The sequence below is a fragment of the Dendroctonus ponderosae genome, unplaced genomic scaffold (assembly GCF_020466585.1).
Source record: "Dendroctonus ponderosae isolate FM_Combo_2020 unplaced genomic scaffold, Dpon_F_20191213v2 Dpon_F_20191213_1, whole genome shotgun sequence".
Classification (NCBI taxonomy): Eukaryota; Metazoa; Arthropoda; class Insecta; order Coleoptera; family Curculionidae; genus Dendroctonus; species Dendroctonus ponderosae.
This window is the reverse complement of record NW_026017110.1, coordinates 35,539,832-35,552,000: the sequence shown is the minus strand read 5'-3', so window position 1 is coordinate 35,552,000 and position 12,169 is coordinate 35,539,832. Positions and strand designations below refer to the sequence as shown.

Here is a 12,169-nt window from a genome sequence, read left to right as displayed (position 1 = left end):
GTCCATACGTAAGTAATTACGAAAATCGTCAGAATCATTGCGTAATTCCGCTATTAAATTCGTATGAGACAAGAAATTCCTATTCAGCAACCATGGTTTGCACCATTTCCTTCCTAGTTTTTAAGTTCATCTTTTTTTTAATTACACACACTGCAGCCGTTGCAAGAATGAACTCTTCGTCCAAATGTTCCATCTTGGCAACAATGCACGTTTGGGTGGTCTTCCTTCACATCTGTGTAAAAACGAACTGAACGTGTAAACGCCAGATTTTCGTTCAGTTCATCTGCACAGATCTGGCTTGCGCAAGCCAAATCGTTCAGATGGCTTGAGCGTGTAAACGGGCTTTAAAACGAACTGAACGTGTAAACGCCAGATTTTCGTTCAGTTCATCTGCACAGATCTGGCTTGCGCAAGCCAAATCGTTCAGATGGCTTGAGCGTGTAAACGGTCCTTAAATGCACTTAAAGAAGGTGCTGTTAGAGCACTTGAAAATATTGATGGTCGGTTCGCAAGAAAAGCAACTTATTCAGTTTAATGTTTGTCTTTTATGTTGAGCAGTTTTATTCAGCGTTGCAATGTTTGCATTGATAATAATAGTGGACTTTTTCAAAATGTTTTACATTTAAAATTAAAGTTTCTAGAGCTAAATTTTAATTATTATTGGTATGACTTGCTTTTTATAATAAACACTTTAAATGAGCATCCGTCTTAATTAAAACAAAGTTATTGCCAACTTTAACTTCGTTGTCAAAATAAATACTGAAACATACTGTTATTATTTGTTACGAAGGAAACAATGCTGTATGACGTATACTATTTTCCATGGCTAACTTCGATCAAGTAAATTAAATGGTCGTAGGAAAATCCTCATGGCATGCTAGGACACACTATTCAACGCCGCTTTAACATTAACCTGCCGCATTTCAAATGATCCTCTCCCCTAGATTTTTGTCTTTGGAAATATAGATTAAGTTGCTAGTTTATGTTTCGAAGGTGGATAGAGGGTTCGAAAGTTCACAATATTAACGGTACAGCGTTCATTAGAACGGTTATGATATTTTATGGCACGGCAGGCAATAACCTGCCTGTAAGTTCCAATTTTATTCTCCAACACCACATAGTTATGAAAATAAAGCGGTTCTTGTTTTAAATATCCATCTTCTCACTATCCACACATTTTGAATATGTCCTTAATTTTGTTTCTTCCAACAGAAACCAAGTGTTTTGCGGTCATAGTTTGTCAGTCTTAGAAGCATAAATGATTTGCGAATTTGTGCCGTCGAAATTGAGCACATCGCAAATTACAGTTAAACGACGGTGTATTTTGCGTTTATTTTGTCCGCAACATCCACAGCTCGTTTAGATAAGTTATATAAAGTTACGACAGATGGTCTGTTTCATTGCATCTCCAGACTCTGAGCCAATTTCATCATCGCCATCGGATCACAAAAGCACTAAGAAAGTAATTTACCTGGAATGCAATTAGAAAGTGAGTAAACATATTTTGTTTCCAACTACACAGTACCAGTAAAAGTAAATTATTGCGGTCTTTGCGGGCATGTAAATGATACACACCCTGGGTGATCCGCATTTAGGTTGCATCTCTTTAACTGCATATTCTAATTGTTTGAAGAAGGTCTACTTATCTACAGTGTTATTCACTTTTATATCATAACGCGTTTCTTTGACGTCAAGCTGCGATCTAAGGTTCAAATAATCTTGCTATAATGGAATCTAATGTAAAGAGAGTTTATGAACTGAAGTTTTTACCTTCAATACACTGGTCACCTTTGCATTCGGAACCATTGCCACTGCTTAATTGTGAGAGTCAAATGGAATAAACATGTGACAAATATTTGAAAAATATTAGTTTTTCTTTCATTTGGTATTCAATTTGTAACTATACTGCAACTTGTTTATAAAAAATCTTTATCTCAACTCGTGTATCCCCTGGCTATCTAAAGCATAAATGTAAGTGGATACTGGTAAATTATAATGCCAAACACGCGATGAGAGCGAGCTGCTGAAACAACCGAAAGAAACATCGGATGGGACATATAGGTTAATTCGTTAAACAGTTGTAAACAAATATAAACTTACGAGAACTTGATGGTTATAGAGCAGTAACTGATATCTATTTATAGATACCAATGTCCGATTAATTACACTGGCATCTGGATGTTATGGGTCGATTTTTTTTATAGGTTTACATCTCATCAGAAAATATTTGACCAGACATCAGACAGGCTACTTACTATAAAGGACTTTTTATATTCTCCAATAGTTTCTAAAGGAGAAAATATATTTCAACTTACTTATCGCCGTTTAAAGCAAACCAATGTGTACATTTAGTCATGGTTGAGTATCCGGTAAAACTTCCTGTTTCCGGCAATCTGTAGCGCCTATATAATAAGTAAAAGAAGGCAATGCTTACGGTACTTAAACAGTCGATTTAGTTTTATGAAAATCGAACTAATCTTATAAGCAGACGTCGATTTATTTATTGACGTGGATGAAATCGCTGTAATTACACGTGTACATTACATGTTTCATTATTTTTAAACGCAAGTATATGTAAAAATTAATAACACTGAAAATGTTTTTTTCTGGTGCCAATGTGACTTAGGGTTTCGATACCCAGGCAGAATTAAAACGTTCAGAGGAAAGCTTTCAAAGGAAATTGTCACGGTATTTTTGACCGACTTTGGTTGAAAAAAACTATTGATTTGAAAGACTGAATCTAAGGTAGATATATTCGAAGGTGTATTCGAAAGCAAGCAAAATTATATTTTAGAATTCACGTATAAATTCATCATATTTGTTGATGGAGTCCATTAATAGCGTGCAATTGAGCAAAACCAATTAAGTTTGATCAACTGCCAGCAAAAGTAAGTAGTTCAACCGCTCAAAGATTTTCGATTTTAAAACTTGATATTACAGAGAAACAGGCAAGCTGTACCTACATACTAGTTAGTTGGCCGAATATATCTCGAGTAGTCGAGAATACTTCAGCTTCATTCCCGAAAACCAAATATTGGTTAAAAACATTAAATGATTGAATCGAATTTATGAATTGATAAATGATGATAAAACTTGAATTCGTGAAAGACGCATGCCTTTCTGTTGAGAACCAAATTGAGTAGAACAGAAAAATCTGAGGATATTTTGATCAATGCAAACAAACTGACCAAGACTGAAATAATACTAAGTTTTTAGGTGTACCTACATATGATGAATGTATAAACTGGTCTTTCCATATCCAATCTTTGGAAAGTAAGCTAAATAGCGATTGTTTCCTTTCAATGGCCACACCTCGGATCCGATGGTAGTTATGCTTTTCACATTCGCATTATAAATGAGCCTTTTGTTTTCTTTGGTGATGCTTCTGTCCCAAAGTACTTCACTTAAAAGAGCGATCACCTTTCTGCCTTGGCATACCTACTCCATCTTCGATTTGGGTATCGAGGAGTCCGTCGGTGAGTTTAACTCCCAGGTATCTATATTCGTTTGTTTGTTTGATAGTAACTCCGCCTTCCAAATCAAGATCCTTTTGTTCTCCGTTTATCACCATGTACGCTGTTTTTGTTTATTTACTTGCAGACCCCATGTTGATATTCTTCAATTAGCTTTCGGGCCATATAGCTCAAATAGTGGTAGTGCGCGATTAGCACTTGATTATCGGCGAATGATAGAGTATACAGGTCGTGTCTGAGAACGGTATGCCCATAGAATTGCACTTCTCTTCGATTCTTTGTAACCAACTTTCTGGCCAACTCAAATATACCAGCAATGTCGGCATGGTTCACAAATAATAGATTATCCTTACACTAGTCGCGTATACGATAGTACCAGATTACTTTCACAATATTTTCTTAAATTGATGAATTAGTGAAAGGTTCTATCGAATGGAGAGACATCAATTATTTACAAAAATATGTTAAATCGGAGGTCTATTTAAATAGATCAAAAGGAACCAAATATTTCAATAATATGATTAGAGCCGAAATATGAAGTGTTCCGAGAATTAAAGTTAGATTTCCCTATTGCCCGAAAGTTAACAGTTAACAATTTGAACATTTAATTTCATTTTGTTGTTATGTTTTTATAGAAAGATGTCCTAAAGATGACATAATTTTTAAGACATCAACGTTGTTTGATAATTGTTGCGTTTATCTTTAGACATGTTACATGAGGCCTACTTAGAAGTCGACGTTTGTTTAGAATTATGTTTCTTGAAGTGTGAAGTAAGTATTTTGATAGTTGAGGCTCGCTAAGGTAATACAAAAATGTGTACCAAACACTATTGATTTCCATAAAAATTGGAAGAGATTATAGGCGAGATTTTATTTTATTGAAAGCTGTAAATTTTCCGCCGGTTTCAAGAACTGCCAAAAGTGTATGACATGACTAATACTAACATTACTACCAATTCCAACCATTTGTCAGCAAAAAATGTTTCAAATATGTAGCAACTTCAGATTGAGACAAGTAGTGAGGTATTTTATCTGAAAACTGATTAATAACAAAACATCTATTGACATTCTATTTCAATCATTTCAATAAGCCATTAATACAGTAAGAATCTACATCTTACTCATCACATCAAAAAGCTTATAAAATTAATGTGAAAGTTTGTTTTAATCGCAACTCAATCAAAGTATTTAGCAGCATTTAAGTGGTTCATAAATACAACAGAAAACGGGATCAAGATAGGATTTTACAAATATACCATCTGTTTAACATCGTTAACATTTTTTCATGAGAGTGACTTAACATTTAATAATTAAATCGGGTTCTAACAGAACGCAAATAACGTATACACGACAATGTTAAAAATATATATGTTGGCAAATGCTATCGCTGTAGACTATGAGTACTGGCATTCCAGCACAGTAAGTTAGATTAAAAGAATTAAGATTTGGGCACTCACAAAGATCGTTAAAAACAACGTATTTTGATTCACATTCAAGAGGTTTCGAGTTGATTGATCATCATGTTGAAGTAACACATGCGCACAAAAGTAAAAAACCCAATTGCACAAAATTAGAAGATTCATTAAACATTATTAAAATAAGGAAGCAATAAAGTGGGATATATCTGTTGCCTGCATGAAATTGAATCCTACAACAATCAACTTTCTGTATAAACAATTATTTAACGACGTATTTCCGAACTAATCGAACTAACTAATCAATTGTAATCCCTCTAGATCCAAAATATTTAGTCGTTAGATCCTGAGTTGTCTTTTTTTCTAAGTTTTTATGTTTATTTGTAAGTAGATAATATTAGCCTTTTTTTAGAACTTTTACTTTTTTTTACTTTTAGAACGACCTCGGCCGATAGTACTTACAGAATTTTTTATTCTTATCTTTCGCAGTAAAAGGTTTTTCGTCATTACCAATGATAATGTACAAATATTTTATGGTAAGTGTTTTAAAGGTTATTTTCATGAATCGCTTCGAAATTATTTTAGCGATTCAAACTAACACTTAACTTATTAGGGCTAATTATTGACAAAAATAACGGAGGTACGGAGTCATAAATGTAGATGTTTATCAAAAATTTGTCTTAAACGCTTTCTTTGCTTGCTCACTGGTGTTTTCAAATTGGGGACATTTCCTGAAAATGTTGCTCATCAGAAATGATGAAAATTTGACAATCGGAGGTCCAAAATTACGACGATTACTTATGATTTATGAGTCCAAATGACTCATAAAAACACAAAAAATCTTCCTTTTGAGACATTCATATTTCGTTTAGAGTCACCACCAGAATTTTTCGCGCACTATTTCCGAACGATATAATCGGCAGAAGATATAATATTTTATTTTATCAGTAAAAAACTGTCTACATGAAATAGTTCTAGTAATAAAAAATGCTCAAAAAAATCATCGTTATACTGACAAATTTGGGTCAACTTTGGAACTGAATAAAGTCTGATTTCTACTAGCGGTTCTATTTCTATTTGAAGCATTATTTAGTGCAATGTTTGTTTGGTTAGTGTGTGCTTTTGCATATAATTAGCGCATCAGATAAAGATGCATAAAGATTAACATTTTCATCTTGCAATGATAGATTTTTTTCTTGAACCCATTTTTAAAATCCAGGGTTCATGTTGAAGCTAAAACTTCACAGTTGACTTCAGAAAAAAAAAATTTCCGGGTTAAATGAATTCACGAAATCTTTTAAAGTGAACTTCAGTTTAGTTCAAAGTCTGCTAGCATCACATATTTCGGGGGCGATTCTGATTTGAGTCATTTTTCATGTAAAGCTGTATATCGACTGTTCGTCATAGATTGTCTATGAAGTTTTAGCTTCAATATGAGCTCTATACTCTGAAAATCGGACCAAGAGCAGCAAAAGTAATTTCTGTCATATATATCACCAAAAAGTTGATTTTTTGCGACCACTCTGTAAACAGAAGAGATGGCCTAAAAAGTGAAAAACGGTTTAGAGTTATTTGGTTTATATTTGAATTTCTGGTATTGAAATCCAGAAAACCTTTGTTATGTCCAACCAGGACCATACCGAACTTTCGGAATCTTACTCGCGAGCGTAAATTGCATTTTTACACACACTTTAGCGACGAAAGTTACTGCTTATTGCCCTCTGTCATCTAATAAAATGTGTATACAATCAGGTCTTAGGAGGTAGGTACAAACCAAGCAGTGTTAAGCCAACAATTTTTACAGTGCTATAGAAACGTATTATGAATTTATTGAGAAATACTCTCACTAAATTCCACTAAAATAACTACCTTTCTAGTTTGGATTTGGAAGTTTAAAAAAATTGCTCTACAATAACATTATTTTTGTACAAATTTAGATGGAGATTTTACTTTTTCAATCGAAGATGAACAAATTTTCACTCAAACCTTATTTTTTGTTTGATCATACATGGAAAACGAGTAAAAATCTCTGTGCTCTTTGTTGGAATCTATTTATGTGTCCTTATTCACATGATTCACAGTTTGCAAAACATCTTTAAAATTAGTCACCTGATTGTTGATGATCTTTAACAATAGAATATCCTGGTGTAAGGTGATAGAACGGTTGATCTTCTGGTTGGTATGCTAAGACGAAGAGAAAGGTTATTCCTCGAACCCACAAAAATATGCATTTCTATCGGATCGAGGTCGTACTACTACAGTAGACCGTTATTGATCTTTAAAACCGATTGATTACTGTTACTTTTCTCAAAAATGTGCTTGGCACATTTTCCCACAGTAAATTAATTTGACTATTTTTCATTCAAATTTTACTATTTCTTATCATAGAATCAGAAGTGAGAGACAAGTTTTATTCCCAGAGTAAAACAATTTAAGGAATGAAAATTACACTTTTGTTTTACATCTATGTGTCTTCCAGCTCAACTCCGTTAATAACGTAAAACTGATTGGAACAATTTGTATGAAGCATGAGTCACAATGTTAGTATTTCTTTTATCTACAGACTATAGAAAAGAACTTCTCAGAATACTTAAAATGAAGTATATTTATCGAAGATACTAGTAGGTTAGCTGCTTATTTAGTTCACTATAAATAAATTAAAAATTGCATGTAAAGCAATGCACAACTTCCTTGAACTATTTAATTTTTTTATTTAGAATTACAACAGCAACAATGTACCTATTCTTCTAGGCAGAACTTTTAATGTGAAAACAATTTTAAAATATAATTTTTATTAAATATTTTGAGCGTTGTTCAAGGAATCTTCTTTAAGTAAAGTCTTTATCGTAAATGAAGTATGTATTGTAATAGAAGATAGTTGAGATTTATTGCCCATTATTTTAAATAAATAGCATTTTTATTGAAAGTTATGTTTTTTAATCTACTAGCTTGTACCTCAGCAGCAAAATGTAAGTCTTGATTTTCCCGCAATAAATTATGCAAAACACTGAATGGTACCCCCTTCAATGTACTTCCATTTTGTGTGTTTCTGTCTTTCCAATAGGTGCATTTTATAGGTACAGGGTTATCGATTGAACTTTGGCCACCCCGTTTTTGCGTCTATTAACGTCTAGTTTATTTTAAGATAGCATTAATTGATGCAGGATGTCTCAAATTTACGTGACAGTTCAAACTTACCTTTTTTAAATGTAAGGCCGTACATTTTATTGCATATTCGAGCTATTCCTAAAATTCTAGGCCCATTCCTAATAAATGTTCTATAGTGATTTTCAACTGTTTTTGAGTGAATTACCAATATTGATCGGACTTTGGTCATCCCGTTTTTGCAGCTAATTTGAAATTTAGAGGAAAATATTATATACAAAAGTTGTAGATACTGACATCTAGTTTATTTTAAAATAATAAGAATTGCTGCAGGGTATGTCAAAAGTGGGCGATTCCATTTAAAAAATGTAATTTTGTACCGACACTTGAGTTTGAGAAACGCTGTATCAATTGGCATTATCTTACAATAAACTAGACGTTAATATCTAAAACTTTTGTATTCAATATTTGGCTCTAAATTTCAAATTAGATGCAAAAACGGGGTGGCCAAAGTTCAATCAATAACCCTGTACATTATGCCGCATCACGAATAGAATGTCGATGTTTCGAATCCTTACGGTACTGACAAAAACGATGTGTGCGATAGCCGTCGTGTAAAACTATTTTTTTTTATAAATAATATATGTATATCTAAATATACAATGTATCTAATTTCCATCACATGACTTTTACAGCGTTTGGAGAATCAACAATTTATGAGCTATTTCTGTGATCAACGTGTTTCAATCTACTACTTGCATTAGCGCAATTCAGTATCCGAAATAAGATTGATCAGCTCCAGCTTATGAAAACTTGGTATGTTCTCAAAATATCCGTAAAATTAATTTTAATAGGATGAAACTGTCATTGTGAACCCCCCTTTTAACGACATTATTTTATTTAGTTTCGCAATTGCTTATATCTGAAACTTTATTGCCTTGAATCCAATGCACTAGTGTCACTCAATCACTTAGTCATTAAACGGGAGATTAGATTGGAGCAAATCATTCTTTACTTTTACTACATTGCGCGCAAGCCACTTACTTTTAAGTTATTAACAATACAAACAATTACGTAGTTTAAAATGTAGTTAATCAAATGATATTTCAAAGCAATTAGATAAATATAGGAACATCAATGCGTAAAGTCAAAAGATGAGTTGTAGTATATCCATAATATTTCGCCGAACTGCAGATAACATGCACTTTGTAAGTATTCAATAACAGCTTCAGTTTGAGTATAACCGTTTGATTCTTCTGAAATACACTATCAGTTAATAATGTGATAACTAGGCATTCCTGAACTATCACTTGATTCGGAAAGACTTCAGACATAACTTCAACATTCAGCAATTCTACTGGGGCCCACTTTAACTTCTCTCGGCCACTTTTCACTTTCCCGAAGGAATCATTTTGCACTCTAGTTTATTATATTGAAGGCTTGACTAATTTGGAGTTTTCCCAAGAAAGGTAAACTTAATTTATCAATCTAATGTAAAAATGTAGCGTTGTCTTTTGCCGTTGTCTGCGATTTTCCTCAGAGGAAGATTGAAAAGTTGCGTGAGTTGTTTCCAAGTAAGTGCCCGACACCTGTTAAAAACTGTGCGTCAATTTTAAATCACCTTGTACAGATAATTGCATGAATAATTTAAAAAATTTAAAACAATTTTTCTTCACGAGATGATAAGGTGACCTCGTTTGACGCAATATTGTAAAACGCTCAACATGTAACGTAAACCCCGTGTTAAATAAGGTTTGACTTTATACAACTTTAAATGAAGAGTTAATTTTTTTCTGTATCAACTCTTAAACCGATATAGTGATTGTATACCATCGATATAGGTACTTTTAAAGCAACTTGAATCGCATGTAAGATATGTAACAATAATATTATTGGTCGATTAGTTTTACGTTTGATTCTCCAGTTGCTATTAAAATATTTAAGAAATAAATCTTAAATTAAATATCCAGAAGAATATTACTACATTTTTATTGAATCGCTGCAGCTGAAGTCGAATTATTTCACATGTAGGGAGTAACATTAAGTTCGATATATGCAGGCAACGGTCTAACTTCAAGGACCTACTTTTGTCTAATATATTAGGGAAAAAGCAGAACAAATTCCGGCTAGATATTATTAATTGTTATCTCTCATTAAAACCCCGAAAGAACTGCCACTGAAGCTGAAAGTTAATTGCTGAGGAGGCATTAAAAATTATGGTAACCACATGTTCATAAGCAACAGACCAAAACATATCAACGTCTACTTTGTAGTTTAGTAAGTATGTTATTAAAACATCTTCTAGTGGATACGCCGTATTTAAAATAGAACCTTATCGAAAAAAATTACATAAGGCTTGTTGATTTTCACTAAGATAACGCACCGGTTGAGGAATTTTGAAGTAGATTGTTTTCTTCAATTACCCCCAATGTCAAGTAATGTCGATAGTCATTCGCGTGGTCTCGTCTCTAATTGGTAGCCACCTGATCGTTGACACCGCACTGCTAAGTGTAGCAAAAGCCAGTAATGCAAAAAATCATATCTAGATTTCAAATATCTTAAATCACTAAAAAATTAAAATGAAATAACGTTATAACAAGATATTGCGATGTATTTGTATGTCGACTATGCTCATTTATTTATATCTAAAATGGGTGCTTGTTTTAGTTCCACAAAGTAAAATGATTGTCTTTTTTTCAGGTGAGTCCCACGTCGCTCACAATATTGCATTTATAATGATCAATACTGTGATCTCGAGAAGTAGTAAGTATACTTGATTTTTAATTTTCATAACTTGCTAGGATAGCTTTATAGCTGAACTGAAATCCTCTTATCCTTCACATGTTTTCTGAAAACATTTTTTTAAATAAATTTTTCAGAATGTAAGATATACAATGACAATATATGGACAGATCTCTGCAGTGCGCGTGTAATTTATGTTTTCTTGTTATTGGAAGAAAGGTTTTATTAGAATATTGAACCGTATGGAAGATCTGAGAAAGCGAGCAAAGCTCCCACTGGCGAGGTGAATAACAGCAAAAGACAACTTGAAAAACACACATTAATTTGAATGAATACAAGTTGCTTAATCTACTTTGCACTACACACTGCGCCCGGGCTTCTATACATAAAATTAATTGCTTGATAGCTTCCGAATATTCTGCTTAGAATATTGCTACTTTAATCCGTGTTCCCATTCGAGTAATTAGATGTTTTGGAAGTAAATTTATGGCTCGCGATAATTTCTTATGCATCTGCACTCTTAGAAGTAACTTTAAAAACAATTTATTTACCTGGGAATTTACTGTGCTTATCAAAAAATTTTCAATTCTGAAAGTTTCTCTTTGTCCGTCAATCATAGTCCGTCCATTCCTGGATGTAGGTCTCTTCTAATTGCTTCCATCTTTCCCTATTTTTTGCAAATCTCATCCACTGTGTGCCCGCCACTGCTCTTACGTCGTCCACCCATCTTTTTTGAGGTCGCCCCTTGCTCCTTGTCTCTCTTGGCCTCAGTTCCAGTATTCTACGTGTGCATCGGTTTTCAACGTATCTGGCCTATCTATATGACCAGCCCATCGCCATTTCACTTTGCTACCACTTCCACGATGTCCCTGGATTCACTTTTACGTCTTATCTCGGTGTTTCTAATTTTGTCTCTTAGTGATTTTCCAAGCATGCTTTACTCCATCGCCCCTTGGGTTGTCTCTAATTTTTTAACTGACTTTTTGGTGAGAGATATGATTTCTACTCCGTAGGTGCAGGCCAGTAGTACGCAAGTGTTATTTATCCCGTTTGGAGGATACGCGGCATGCACCATAGTGGAATAAATTAGTTTAAAGTTTTGGTTTTTGCCATATACGGTATTTGGCAAAATATGGTAAGTAGTAAGTAATTGGTATTGCTAAAGGCAAAGCTGCCAACGATTATTGAATAAGGACGGTGGCGGTCACATTGTTAGTTTGGGGGCACTTTCGTGCAGCGGTTAAATACGGTTATTTGAATTATCTTATTGTAGGGTTATAAACAGAGCTATACCGTTACCACCGAAATAAAGAAGGCCGACTGGCTGAATTCTGACGTTACTTAAAGTAGTCCGACCAGGCGAAACGCGTAATGGAGTATAAGATGCGTCAACTGTACGAATATGAATATTTGAGACAAAAATAATGTCTTCAG

General features: G+C 33.7%; 1 protein-coding gene across 5 annotated transcripts in view; it reads left to right on the top strand.

Annotated features, from left to right (window-relative positions):
- The window catches only part of LOC109534529 (cyclic AMP response element-binding protein A), a 129,000-nt gene that overhangs the window by 23,155 nt on the left and 93,676 nt on the right, over positions 1-12,169 (top strand). The window contains exon 1 of one of the 5 annotated variants that reach the window (XM_048661503.1): positions 10,694-10,756. The exons of the other annotated variants lie outside the window; for them this stretch is intronic. The gene's annotated coding sequence lies outside the window, so the exon portion shown is untranslated. Of the gene's footprint in view, positions 1-10,693; positions 10,757-12,169 lie in introns of those variants that run through there. 5 annotated transcript variants of the gene reach the window in all.